Source organism: Protopterus annectens, chromosome 8.part0, assembly GCF_019279795.1.
Source record: "Protopterus annectens isolate FY-2018-M chromosome 8.part0, PAN1.0, whole genome shotgun sequence".
In the NCBI taxonomy this organism is placed as follows: Eukaryota; Metazoa; Chordata; order Ceratodontiformes; family Protopteridae; genus Protopterus; species Protopterus annectens.
In genome coordinates this window covers 835,526,899-835,542,577 of record NC_056741.1, presented here as the reverse complement: position 1 = coordinate 835,542,577, position 15,679 = coordinate 835,526,899, and the positions used below count along the sequence as shown (strand labels likewise).

The following is a 15,679-nucleotide window of genomic DNA, read 5'->3' as shown; positions in this document are numbered from 1 at the left end:
ACCAGTATACATACTGCATGTTCTACTATACCAGTCTACATACAGTCTACATGCAGCCTGTTCTGCTATACCAGTCTACATACAGCATGTTCTGCTATACCAGTCTACATACAGCATGTTCTACAACACCAGTCTACATACAGCATGTTTTACTATACCAATCTACATACGGCATGTTCTGCTTTACCAGTCTATATATGGCATGTTGTGCTATACCAGTCTACATATGGCATGTTCTACAACACCAGTCTACATACGTCATGTTCTACTATACCAATCTACATACAGCATGTTCTACTATACTAATCTACATACGGCATGTTCTACTATACCATCTACATACAGCATGTTCTACTATACCAGTCTACATATGGCATGTTCTACAATACCAGTCTATATACAGCATGTTCTACTATACCAGTCTACATACGGAATGTTCTACTACACCATTCTACATATGGCATATTCTACTATATCAGTCTACATATGGCATGTTCTACTATACCAGTCTACATACAGCATGTTCTACTATACCAGTCTACATATGGCATGTTCTACTATACCAATCTACATACGGCATGTTCTGCTGCACCAGTCTACACTTCTCACTCACATAACTTCTGCTTCTAACTACTCACAAACTCTGACATCCTTCACTCCACTCAACTATCCTATAATTCCCACTTAGGTATAATTGTTACACAGACACCTCACTTTCTACATGAGATTTGCCTTTATTTATTGTCAGATAGTATATATTACTGTTGTATATGCTCATATGCTCTTTACATTTGTGTTACTTGACAATGGCATTTTACAAATTTATATTTTATATATATATATATATATATATATATATATATATGTGTGTGTGTGTGTGTGTGTGTGTATCAAACACTGAAACAAAAATCAAAGTTCTGTTTCTTTACTCTCTGAAGCTACTGCATTGTAGCTTAATTGGTGAATAGTACTGCCTACGCCCTGCATTCAAGAAATACAAAGGGGATTAACTTCTTACAATTAGAATTACAACAACAGCAAACTATAGTGTTTAGCTCTCAGCTGACATTGCATTTTGAGTCTTACTTCCCTTTCTGGAATAAACAAAAATAAATAAACAAGCTATGCAGCAGTTTGCTTCTAGATTTCCTTTTCATCCAGTGTTCACCACTAGCACATACCCACTTGATGTCATATATTTCATTCATGCCGGACATAAATAAATTCAGTGCTGTTTTATCATTTTTTTTCACTTTCTACACAACTATAACAACTACAAACTCAGGATGCCAGGAGTGAAAGGTAAACTGTGCATTTTACTGGTCATTAATGGAGGCTTCTTGATTGAGTCTGATGCATTTTTAGTTCATCAGAAATGTGCATTATGAAATATTCCAAATATTCTGTTCTTGCTTCAGGATTTCAGTCATTCCTTGCAAAGGACCAAATGCCATGTCTTTCCTGGTGCATTGAGACTAGTAGTAACAGAAGTAATAGCAGATGCGTTTTGAAGTATGTTACAGTAATTTATGCCAGTACTAGATAAGTGAAGTTCTAAACTTAATTGCTACATAGTTCTCTTTGTTAAACCATTGCAGTTTTAAACTTATGTATGCATTAAACATGCCATTATTAGTACTTTTTAATAGGCAGTTAACCTGTTGCAGATATTCTATATTTATACATTTCTTTAGAAGCTTTGTATGACAATAATTCAGGTTGTCATGAGTTCCAACAAAGAATTTAACAGTGTGTGTCTGTAACCAAAAACCTCAAATGATAGTTCATTCAAAGCATTATCACAAACCTTTTGCAAGAAGTTACTGTTTAAGTCTTCCCATCAGGTGCTTTAATATCTCAGGGAGTCTAGACCATACTTTTCATGGCCTATAAATACTGAATGCAGTGTATCAGAAGTATATTATTCATGAAACAATTTTTTCATAGCTTACCTTAGTGAGGGAGAAGATACAAATGTTGTAACATCTCATCCAGCGGTTCCTTAAGTAAAGAATCATATAAAACAAGGCTAATACTGTTATGCACCAATGAGCGTGTTCTGCTGGCTTCCAATAATGCAAAGGGTTCCACACTGCAACTAAGGATAGTGTTGTTCTGATAGAGCATGCTTATAAGCAAGTGGGAGAGATGCCTGATCATACATTTACTTTCAAATAGCAATATGAACAACAAACTCTGGAAATAACTAGATGTTTATATTGTATTAAAATACTTATTAGTGCTAGAGTACCAAAAATATAGTACCCACATTATAAGAAAAACAGTAAAAATTTTACAATATTCAGGGAAAAGAAATTTAGCTTGGCAAAGAAATATCCAGTTTACCAAATTGCAAAAGGTTAAAAGAAAATGGTTCTGCATGTTAAAGTAATGAAGATGGGCATATAATATAATCAAATAACTTAAATATATAGCTAATAACTCTCAGCAATATTTGACTGGGAAAAAGAGAGCTTTATCACTGGGGATAACTGAAAAATCACTAAAGAACATCCGACAGAGGCTTCCATTTCATAAGAGTTCTGTCCTACCTCCAAAAAATACTTCAAGTTTATATTAAGTTAGGGTAGTGACATGAAGTCTGAATGGACCTTTTCAAAACCTCATTTTTTGTTGCAGCAGCAAGAATCTGTGACCAGACTATGTGCTCACTTCCTGTCATGGTGATAATTTTAGTGATAAATTGGTGACCATCTTTGGTTAAGAATGTTGTCAGGCAGAAGGGACCTGCCTACCAAGGCAATGAATACCCTGAGATATGATTTACCTGACAGGTATCAGCAGGTAAGGAAGACCACATTGACTGTATCTGCCAAGACAAAAGCTAGAGCATGTGACAAGTTCAGGGGGTCATGAAATATTTAAAATTACCTTAAATATGATGTGGAAAGCCATTCAGTGTATCAGAAGAGGAATGTGGGACCTCACTGAGACAGTGCTATGCATGTGCAGGGAAGTGCCAACCACTAATGAAGGAAGTAGTAGGAACATTCTGATGAACTCAGCCCAGTGGACATGTCCTGTTATTAACAGGGAAGACCTAAAAATCTTTGGCTGCTTAAGGTCCACCATTGCAGCTAGAATCATTGGTAGTCCAAGGCACCTATTGTAGAAAGGGTGCGATTGTGTATGAGATCTAGGCAAAAATGATTAAGGCACTCACAGATGGCTAACCAGTCAAGTTAGGGTAGTTAACCTGCCTCTTCAGTGTTGCATGGAAGTCAGAGAGGGTATCTCTGGAACTGCAAACATGCATGGTGGTCCTCTTGTTTTAGAAAGGGTTCTAAGTGGTTTGTTCAGATAATAGTTGGTAAGGAGGGAGTTCTGTCTGGGGACCTAGATTTGGCATCCTGTTGCTTGCAGATGATTGTTGTCCATTTGGTGTCATCTGACATGATCTCTGACACAAAGATGAGCTATTTGCTGCTTGAGTGTGGAAATGCTGTGATGAGACTAGATATGGCATCCTGTTGTTCTCTAATTATGTTATTTTTTTGGCTTCATCTAACTTGATTTCTGATTAAAGTTGAGCTATTTGCAGTTTGAATAATGATATTCTAGAATGGGAATACAAATCTAAGACCATGGTGGTCGCCAAAAAAGAGTGGAGTGTGCTGTTTAGCTTGGGAATTAAGCATCTGCCTTTAGTAGAAGACCTTCATCTCAGTGGATTCTTGTTCATGAGTGATTACAAAGAGAAGTTTGGAGTGAAAAGTCAATTGGGACTGTAGCAGTAGTCTTGTGGGTGCTGAGACAGTCTTTGGTAATAAAGCAGGGAGCTGAGCTCTAAGAAAAAGATCTTTGTTTACTGCTCCCTCTCAGACCCCATCCAGGAAAGCTACAGAAAGGATTCCTAGAGGTAAACTGATGGTGACAGAAAGTATGTAAGGTGCTGCTATGCTCTGGAGAATACATGCGCAGATTGCTGTTGGATATGGAATTTGAGATGATAAGGAAAGCGGAGTTGAATCCCTGTTTCCCAGTGATACTGTAATGCTGCTATGGTACCATACAATACTCAGTAGCTTGGTTCTGAATCTCAGATGCCCCTTGATCCAATCATGTGCTCATGGGTACATATTAGTAAATGGAATTACATTCCAGATTACCCCATGTATGCATACTGCATCTATATTACTTATCAAGTACTTTTGAGTAGAATATCTATTTTCCATGCATGTCTGCCTGCACATTTGAAGCATTACTTGGCAGATAGTTTCAATACCCCAGTACTGTTATGTTCAGCTCTGATAACACAAATATAACACACCAAAAACAACAAAAGTATGGAAATAACCGCACTGTACTGGAGCGAGCATCAAAGCTTTATTTGTGACTAAGCGCTTTCACCTCTCAATCTTAGGCTTCATCAGAGTCACAGAAAATTTACATCACTTCCTATTTATACAAAAAGTCTCATGACATCAAACTTACTGAGTTAGAACTAATTCATTCATAAAATATAATGTAACAATTCAGTATGAAAAAAAATCACATAACGACTGAAAAACATCTAGCTAAATAACGAAATAACTTCATATTCAGTATTGTGCCAGTACATTAAACCATTGAAGTATAAGAAACAATAAAACCATAAAAACAATTAAAACCATGAAACTATAAAACTATAACACTATAAAACTATAAAACAGCCCCTGTGCAAGATTATATGTTTATAGATTTCCATTTTAAAAGAGGGGCTATAGATATGTTGTCATTGATACCAGGAAAAATCATTGCGTTTAATCTTAGTTGTCATTTTATTTCATTTAATTCCAAAGCAACTCTAATGTTGCCACCCCTATTACTTTTTTCCACTTTATCAATAATAAAAAACAAAAATCTCTTAAAATTATGGCGTACAGCCGAATGCTGATAAAGGGCACTACTGGTCTTCCTGTTCCCAATATCTCTTACATGCTCAGCAATTCGGTCCCTCAATTTACGTATAGTTTTCCCAACATAGAATGCTGAGCATGTAATACAGGTTGCTGTGTAGACCACATTCATTGTTGTACAGGTTCCCCTACCAGGGCACTCCAGTGTGCGAGGATAACCATCCACCGCCACATACGGCCCATCATTAATGAATTTACAGTAGTTACAAGAACCACACTTGTACATTCTAGAGACATGCCTGTTGCCTTTGTCAATCCTTTTTACCTCTAGGGCTTCCTTTATATTTCTACCTCTACTATAAACCACGTTGTGTTTATCACCCAGTCTTTGTTTAAGTTCCATGTAAAACATTTTGTCCCAAACAGTGTTTAGAATACTGCCCAATTGGGCTGACTTTGTAGGTAGACTCTGATGAAGTCCTAGTAGATTAGGACAAAAGTGCTTAATCGGTTGGTTTTAATATTGGTTTATGGTTGTAATAAAATGTTAAGTCCTGGTCTTGTGCTAGTTTTCTTTGTTTAAATGAGCTTACTATAAGTCAACATAAACAAACATTTAATTTTGTGAGGTTAATCATGATCCTTGAAGCAAGTATACTGATATTCTTCTTGTAAATGTTCCTTTAATTGCATTCTAAATAAAACTTAATTATTCATTTTTCTGTTATTTTGAGGGATGGGATTCCAAGAAAGTAATGACATTTTTTGCAAATGCGTTTTCACCTGACTGAAGCTTTTAAGCAAGTGTTAATAGGAGAGTGCTTCATTGGTTCTGTACAGAAATTACGAGTTTTGAATTTTTAGTTTGTTAGCTAGTCGAGGATAGCATGACTCATTGATTAGTTTGAATGCTAACAAGTTTAAAAGTAATGCAGTTATTGCTACATAAGATAACCAGCTAACTTTGTTCATGGAAAGGCACTGGTTATCACTATTATGCAGGGGGAGAATAAAAATGACTATTTGCTTTTTTTTTTTTTTGTAATATTAGTGAAGTATTTTGCTAAGAATTTCTCAAAATTGAACAAGAGGAAACCAGTGTGTAAAACGCTAGTCACAGCTACTCCACACCAAAATATAAGATACTGTGTAGGTGCAGGAACCAAAAAAACACCAACAAAGAAATACTCAAATAAAACTTCAATTAAACCACAAATATTATAACATAAAATGCTTAAACTTAATGTGGTGATTAAGATACGCGTTTTATGTTATAATATTTGTGGTTCCATTAAAGTTTTATTCAAGTGTTTCTTTGTTGGTGTTTGTTTGGTTCCTGCACCTCAACAGTGTCTTATATTTTGGTTTTGATAAGAATTTAATGTGACAATGAATAGTACATATTCTAATCTTGGGATATGTCATTTTCACAACAGAATTCCAAAGCATCTAGCTCTTGTAGCACCCTGTACATACCTCCAAACTGGACCCCTTGAAACTTGAAACGTAACGTTGGGGACCAAAACTGCTCTCTTTAAAGTTGAAAAGAAACCAAAACAAACAACTGAAGCAGCTTGTTCCAGTTACTGCAGCACACACTTACCTCATGTTAAGCTCTTCAGCATTTCACCAGAGCTGTAAATGCAGTATTGGCATTCATTATCAGTGTTGATATAGCACTACCACACTCTCTGCACCCATCAGTCATACCACCCGGCAGCCATCCCCTTCAATCTGCCCTAGTTGTAGCCCTGAGAAAATGTGCTATCTTCTACAAGAATTTACGTCAACCTGGACTTTTGTATGCTGTTGGAAGAAAGTTACTGCTTTAAAAGCAGGCTAGGGTATGTTTCCTGTGACTAAGAGTACAGGGTTTTGTAATAGGTCATTAATTAAAATCTTTTGGGCAAAGCTGAGCCTTTGGACAGTGCCAAGGACCATTACTGTTGTCCTATAATAATTAATAGTTCATTTCCAGATCTAGCAGAAATCCTTCTAAAGATTTATCTTTTTAAAGGTCAGAAGCATTGTGAGCACCTAATATTGCTACATCATCTGCATAAAATGCTTTTAATAAAAGTTAATTACCAACAATGGTTGTTGATAAAGAGAACAGTAATGGCTCTAGTACTCAGCCACGTGGAATATCCTAATGAAAGAACTGAGAGCTTATATAATATCATTAGAGACAACTTGAAAAGTTCGGTTTGTGATGTAGCTGAAAAAACAGTTTAAACATTTCTATGGCATCTTGGGAGAACCCTCATTCTGAAAGTCTTTGGATAAGGCATATATGATTAGTACTTTCAAATGTTCTCTCTCTAGATCTAGAACTACATCAACTATTAGTAGAATGCGTTTCACAGAATTCAGTATTTCATTATCTTTATTGCTTTTGCCTACCCCCTGCCTGCCTACCACTGAGCCTCACCAATTAGACAAGAGCTCATCTAACAGCAATCCTAGAGAAGAGACCATTATTAAGATAGCCATGAGGGTTGCTTGTACCCTCACTGGCATCCCAGTAAAGAGGACTTTTTTGTCCTAACCTCTCTCCTGGGTATGAGAACATGTGACACATATCCATGCAAGTGCACACTTTTATACACTTCTCAGTGAAGGCTACCATCAATCAGTGGCTTGGTATGCCACACACATGACCCCATGTCACGGATCCTTCTCTGTCCACTGATGAAGTGGCTCTGTTAACTCCTTTCCAGGATGGGCATGATCATCCTCTCTGCCAGCTCTGAGAAGTGCCGAAGCCACTAAGCAAACTTCAGTCACTTGGGTCATAGTGAGGGCTTTATCCTTCTATACCACCAGAGCTATCATTTATTTGTTAAGACATACACATAAATAATTGTACAGCATTTCACCCAGGTATGGTACTGCTTCTGTGTGAGGATGTCATGTATATTAATATATTGTAGAATCAGGCCATATACAATTTTTTCCAACATTTTTACTAGAGGGAAATATATGCTACTGCTTGAAAGCTGTTTGCAGATGAGAGACAGTTAACTTTGGGAAATAGGCTAATTGCTACATGTTTGAAGCTACTGGGAAAATAACAGTACTAAGACTGAGATTATAAATATAAGTGAGGGGTTTATCGTGTTTGAAGCTACTGGGACTAGAACCAGTACTAAGACTGAGATTATAAATATAAGTGAGGGGGTTATATAATAATATACTACCCATTTGTAAGAATGTTGGATGTAGATTGTGGAATTTGTAGTTATAGATGCACTTCATCTTCTCCAGAAAAGAACTGACAGTTTTACTATTAAAGTAGAAAAAAATGAATTGCTACTAGTCTGGAGATGGTGTTGGGAGGTTATTAAAATACTATTGGTGGGATGTAGCTATTTTAGAAGAAGATGAAGAACCTGAATGTGATACAGAAATAAGTAACAATGATTCAGTCACATGACAGTTCTAAACAGGGAATTTAACAGACATGTGAAAGAAATCATAGTATAGATGTGCTACCTGGCACTGAGAGGATGGTAAACAAGGGGAGATTAGAAGGTATTCTATCACAAAGAAAGTAACAACAAAAACAAATAAATTGTCCAAAAGTTGAAACTTATGGGAGTGAAGAAAGGTAGATCATGAGCTAATGAAAATACAACACTGTTAAAAAATGTGCAAAAAAATGTGCAAAATAACCTGTGAATCATTCTCAAAAATGCAGACTAGAGAGCTTTACAGGATATCAACTTAGAGGCTAAAAACTCTACATTTCTAAAAAAAATGTATTGCCACATTATAGGCCACAAGGGTAAAACAGTGGTTTGAATCTAGAATGCATTTCTTTCACAATTTACCCAGAATGGGATTTCTTGATGAAATTCTGGTTTAGTAAACTTGCAGCAATTCAGGGGTAGGGAGATGTCCCTTTAACCTCAAGACTGCTTGATGTTTGACTTAGTTTGGGTTGCATGCAATCTTTTTGCCCCTTACAAAAATGCTCTTTGTGGTATTTACACTGAAATGTCGTGTTCTCATGTTTATGTTTCTATTGTTTGTTGGTTTGACTTCTGTCAGTAAAATTAATTGTTATGAATTCTGTTTAGACGTTTAATTTTCAATAGATGCTCTGAATAATGGACTCACAAATAAACTTAGGTTAATCATTAATTTGTAAAGATGAAAAAGTTCATTATGTCTGCAATAAAATCAACATTTTCTGTTGGGATTTAAATGAAAAGCTGATTCTCCTGGTCTGTCCAGGAGTATGGTATAATTTTCAAAGAGTGTAAAATTAGTCTAGGGATCTGAGGTGCTGCTTTATCCCTAGTTGTCATTTTCTGCAACTGAGTCTGGGCAAATTTTCATATTTTCCTTTTGTCTGCTCTTCAAGTATCTCATTCAAGAATGGTGGGAAGGTATTTCTATAGTGTAAACAAGATAACTCTTTTTTTTAAATATATCAAAATGGCATCAGAATGGGACTGATTCATGCTTTTTATCTTGCAGGTAATAAGACTGACAAGAAAGCATCTTCTAAGGTAATATGCTATTCTTTTTTTTTACTCAACAGATTTTTATTTTTTTTTATGTTTATGAGTAAATTGTGATACAGTCACTATTAATTACAGATCAAGTTAACAGAAGTAGTTAATAATCATAACAATATGTACAATATTTACAAATGGTCCAATGAAAGGAAACAGAGAAAAAAAACACATATGACATTTATAATTATATATTCCTTTAAGTTCACATTATTCCATGTCCCTTTTAAATTCATGAAGAGAAAGTTGTGTCTTTTTGTATTGTGTCTATGAGTATTAAGACTCTTTTCCAAGGGTTGTTAATCCAACGTCTGGGAAAAATTCGTTCTTCTTTAACTTTTATTTCTTTTAGTGCAGATTCCCTTAAAAGAGAAATGAAGTCTTCATAACTTGGAGAGATTGTGGATTTCCATCTTCTTGTTATACATTTTCTGTCCACAGCCAGAATAGTTCATAAAAGAAGTTGATCTCTTTTATTAACAGTTATTAAGGCATCAACATTCACAAAAATTAATGATTTTGTTAAAACAAATGTATCATTATAAATGGCTTGAAGAAATTTATTAATGTCATCCCAAAACTTTTTAATACAATCGTAAAATATATGTAACCAATCTGCTTCACAATTTAGAGTACATCTCCAACAAGTAGCTTTCTGATTAGGATTAAATTTAGCAATTTTGTTTGGGGTATAAAAAGCTCTATGCAAAAATTTCCATGTGAAGATTTTCCATATCTGAAAGTTAGAGGTTAATTTAACTGATTGCAGAAAATCAGTCAGATCTTTTGTTATAGTATTCCATGTGTTTTGAGTTATTTTGGTTTTATACACTATTAATATTTTATATATTTTAGATATAGAAATTAACTTGTTATGCTTATCATAAATTATTTCTTGTATATAATTTATGAGTTTTGGCTTAGAATTAAAACTTGAATTATTAATAACCTCCCACAAAACTTTTTGCTTGATGCAATACTTTTTGGAGATCTTCTCTATCTTTATCAAGTATTTTAAATTCATCTAATACTTGTTGGATGTTTAACGTGCTAGAATTGTTTAAGCATTGGAACCAACAAATAAAATTATTAGTTTCCCATTTAATACATTTTTTTTCTTGAATTTTTTCTTTAAAATTCTTTGTTGTATTAAAAGGTATCAAAAGTTCAAACCATAGTTTTATATCAGAATTTGTTTTTAAGAAATTTCTAAATAGATTATATATGTTATTTAAGTATGATAAATTGGTAGGTTTTGTTGTATTGTTTTGTAGATTGCTACTTAATAAGTGCCAAAATATGTTGTTATGATTCTTCAAGTCTATAGTTTTTAATGTTTTATTTTCATTTAAGAAAAAAGTTGTATGCAAAGTTTTCCACCTAGATGAGTAGTTTGGGTTTATCCATTGTAGTACAAGTTTAAAGATGGAAGCTTTAATGTATGTCTCTATATCTGGAAATTTAATTCCTCCCAAGTCCCAGGGTCTAATATGGTGTGTGAAAGCAATTCTATTTTTTTTGATACCATAGAAAGCCCATCATGAGTTTCTGAATTTTTTTTATAATTTTTTTGTTTGGTAAGATAGGAATTGCTAATGCTATATAGTTTATTTGGGGTAATAATATCATTTTTATTATCTGTAATCTATCTTCAAATTTTAACGTTAATTTATTCCAGGTATCAATTTGTTTTTGAATTAAGTTTTGAATTTTATTATAATTTAAAGTTATAGTAGTATTTATATTGTCAGCTATAAGAATTCCTAGGTATTCGAGTGATGAAACTCTTTCTCCAATAATTTGATACTCACTCAGATGATAAACATCATCTCTATTCGAGAGTATATGTTTTGATTTTGCTTTGTTGAAATAAAGACCTGCAATGGAGGAAAACTCTTTTAATTTTTCCTCTAATGCTTGTATGGTCTCTTCTTTTGGTTTTAAAGTCAACAAGATGTCATCAGCAAATAGCATGATTTTGGAATTATATTGATTATAAAAAATAATTCCTTCTATTTTTAGTTCACTTCGTATTGTAGAAGCAAATAGTTCTATCACTAAGACAAATAGTATGGGAGACATAGGACAGTCTTGCTTAGAGCCTTTAGTTATTTTAAAAGCCTCTGAAATAAATGGACCTAGCTTTACATAAGCTAGATTATCTTTGTATATGTTCTTTAGTAAATTTATAAAGTTTGATGGAAAATCAAAAAATACCAGAATTTTAAATAAGTAATCCCAATTTACTGAATCAAATGCTTTCTCTATATCAAGTATAATTATAAGGGCTTCTAAGTTATCTCTGTTCAAAGCTTCAATAATAGTTAATATTCTCTGAATGTTATCATACGTGTGTCTACCAAATATAAAGCCTGTTTGGTCTTCATTTATAACGTGAGTCAAGGATTTTTTAATTCTATTCACTAAGATAGACATAAAAATTTTATAATCATTGTTAAGCAGAAAGATTGGTCTATATGAGCTACACTGGGATAAATCTTTTTTTTTTATAGGAGTAACTAGTGAGTATTTCCAGGATGGTGGGATTATATGTTGTGTTTGAATTTCATTTAGCATATTATGGAAAAAAGAAATTGCTGCATTTGGGAGAATTTTATATAATTCCATTATGATTTCATCCATTCCTGGTGATTTGTTATTCTTACTTACTTTGATTATATCTCTTATTTCCTTTATGGAGATATGTTTATCCAGGTCTATTTTTAGTTGTGCAGATAATGTATTTAATAAAGGACAGTTAAATTCCAGCTCTAAAGAAGTAGTATTGCTAGCCTTATTTCCATAATGATGAGCATAATAATACTTAAAGGCTTCAAGAATATCATTTACTTCAGATACCTTCTTTTTCCCTTTCCCTTCATGTATTATATTTATGATATTATTTTCAGAATTCTGCCTCTTAATTATCATAGCTAAGTTATGGAGGTGTTTTGGGGATGTTGATATTGAGGCAAATTTTAGTTTTTCCAAAGCTAGATTTGTCTTATGGGTAAGAATTTCATTATATTTCTTGTTTAAATCTTTAACTTCTTCTCCTTTATTTTTCTGATCTTCTGATACATCATAATAGCTTATATTTAATTCTATTATTCGTTTTTGAATATTATGTAGTTCAGATTGCCATTCTTTTGTTTTATTTTTAAACCATATAACAATTTTGCCATATAAAAAGACCTTTAATATGTCCCGTGTTATTGTATTGTTTGTATCTTTAATCAGGTTTGTTTCTAAAAAATATTTAATTTCTATATCTAGCCAAGGTTTAAATTCCTTTAATTTAAAAATGTAGGCTGGTATTCTTGTTACTAGATTTAATCTTTTAAAATCCATTTGTACTTTAATGATTAAGGCGTTATGATCTGAAAGAGGACATGGAATAATAGAAAATGTTACTATTCTGTTGTTTAAGTCAGAAGATATAAGTATTTTATCTATTCTTATTTGAGTATTAAAGCGATAATCACTGTGTGAATAGTTTAGTGAGTTAGATTCTTTAAACTTAAATGCATCTATCAAATTTAAGTTTTCTATCCGCCTCTTGAAATATTTACCTACGGGTGAAAGACGTAAATTTCTTTTATTAGTTGTTTCAGAGCTATCCAGAATACAATTAAAATCTCCCCCCAATATTATCATACCTTTATATACTTTGTAAATCAATTCTATGTGTTTTTTAACAGTAGATAGTCCAACTCCAGGAATCCAATAAATATTTATTAAAGTCCAAATTCTATTTTGATATTTTATTATTACAATTGATAATAACCCTTCTTTATCTTCATGTTTGTAAATGATCTGTGGAATAATGGTACTTCTTTTCCATAAGATTATAACTCCTCTTGTTTTTTTTTATACTGGGAATGAGAGAGGATTAGATAGTCATTGGGTTTCCACATGAAATCTTCCTCTAATTTTAGATGGGATTCTTGTATAAATATAATTTGTACTTTTTGTAATTTCAGATATTTTAGAAAGTTTGACCTTTTTATAGGGTTATTTAAACCATTAATGTTTATAGATAACAAAGTTGTGTCAGTCATTTTTATAAATATTTATCATGTGCTTTCAGGTTGATTGTTTTATTAGACGTTTGCTTTGTCTTAGGGCCTATGGTATTTAGTATATTAGTTATATCCTCTTTTCTTTTAGAAGTTATTACAAAACAAGTATAACTATTTCTATATGTGTTTAAAAAAAATCTTCCATTTGGACCACTGAGAAACAAAAAAATTGAAAAACATTGTATTAACATATTTTAAACAAACAAATAGTGTTTCAACCACACCAAGTCTCAAACATGAAGTGTCTTAACACCTCAAATCTGTTTGAACTTAAAAGTTCAAACAGATTTACCTTCAAGATAAACATTAGCATTAAAGAAGAAATATTACTCTAGCTTGAGCTCTTCAATAAGGAAAACAAAACTAAAACCAGAGAACATCAAATACTTTCATGCATGTATATATTTAAATCTTGACTGTAAAATCTTGTTACTACATGAATGCATTCCATCAACATAGTATAGATTAATTAATAAATAGCTAGTCATTTTGTTATTATTTCATGCCTTGGTATAGGTAATATTGTACCCATAGAGTGCAATGCTTCAATTAATTAGTCATTTATATAGTTATTTTCCATACATTGTAGTAATGGTATTCATTTACAAACAACAATATTAAACTATCTATAAGGGATTATAACTGTGCTATTAGAAATAGAATTAATAGTTGTGCTATGAATTTGCATTATTAGAATTGGTACATTGTTACTAAAACTCTTATAATTTCTTTCCAAAACTGTATGAGACATATCATATTATTTGATTATTATTACAATCTTCTAAAATAAATGGCTATATTAATAATTAACAATAAGAATTACTACATATTAGATTACATCTACTTGAACAATATAACTTATCAAACCTGGTCAAGATGTCACGACTTTTATAATTCTGTTGTCTATATAATAAAGTAAAGAAAAATTATTAATTTGTGTGAAAAGTTAAACTCTTGCATTATTTATATGTGACCTTTTATAACTCTGTGACTAATTAGCTATTATTCAGAAGATTTTCTCTATTTAGTTCCAGGTAAAAGCCACACATAACAGAGTTAATCATCTGTAAACACAAATGTAATGAGTATTTAATAACTGATAAAAGTCTCATATTTAAAGTAGGCTGTAAACAATAAACTAGCATTATGCCTATGAATGTAAGTTACAATGATAATGCTAAGAAGTCACAGTTGTATCATATACAACTATTTATAATGATTGTTTTTTTCCTTTCTTTTTCTCCTTTTATAAAGCTTCTTTTTGTATGTTAACTTGTTTAATAGAACAAGTTATTAAATAAATAAGCATCTGAAATACCTTTTAAACTAGTAGTTGGAAGTTTCTTTCATGTCACTTTAAGTCAACAAATGAAACTAATCCATCTAACACATTAACAATTACATGAGTTTGGAGAGCATGTACATCGTATATATACAAGACATTAATCACCAGATCACAGCAGTATTTAAATGGTTCATTCTATCCCAGTCAGTTTATGTAGCACCTTCTTCAAAGCGCAGGTATCACTATATTTGGATATAACACTGGTAAAATTTAACAGCAACTAACAACACTATTACTTTCTTTTTTCCTTACTCTCCTTCTTCTTCTTTTTTTTATTATTTCGTTCTTTTTTCTTTCCCCTTTTCCTCCCTTCTTTTTTTAAATAATGGGAAATAATGAAAGCACTTGGGAAATTAGAAATAATTTAAAAGTAAACATTTCACATTCAATGTATTGAATAATAATGTGCAAAGAGAAAAAAAAACTTTGCAATGTTGTGTTTGAGCACCATCTTCTGGGTAGCTGCAATTACAGCTGTATGCATTTCAGCATTTCACTTGTTAAATGTGTAAAGACAAGCTACTTTCCTTAACAGAAAGCTAAATAAATCTAAAACAGAAAGTTCATGACTGCTGCTCATACTTAAATAATTTATTAAAATGATGATAACATCCAATTTAATTTAAGAAATACAATCATTAGACTTTTCCAATTCTATTCTCCACTAGTAGCAATGATAATTTAATGTGTTTGTAAAGCATATATATAGTGCTTTATTCAAAGTTATTTTAGCACTATTCTTAAGTATACTTTTAACTGAAGTTAGCAATAGGAAATAATGCTATAGCAGGGGATAAAAGGAGAATATATGATGTGTAAAATTAACTGAAAGCTAAACGCTTTCATTTCAAGCAAACAGAACAGCCGAGT

The 15,679-nt window shown here is 32.5% G+C and overlaps 1 long non-coding RNA gene across 2 annotated transcripts in view; it reads left to right on the top strand.

The window, feature by feature from the left end:
• Positions 1-9,333: 9,333 nt before the first annotated feature.
• LOC122808049 overlaps positions 9,334-15,679 on the top strand; it is a 41,043-nt gene continuing 34,697 nt past the window's right edge. Inside the window, exon 1 of one of the 2 annotated variants that reach the window (XR_006365772.1) lies at positions 9,334-9,376. This is a non-coding gene — a long non-coding RNA (uncharacterized LOC122808049). The remainder of the gene's footprint in view (positions 9,377-15,679) is intronic. The other variant, XR_006365773.1, reaches the window with a different exon arrangement.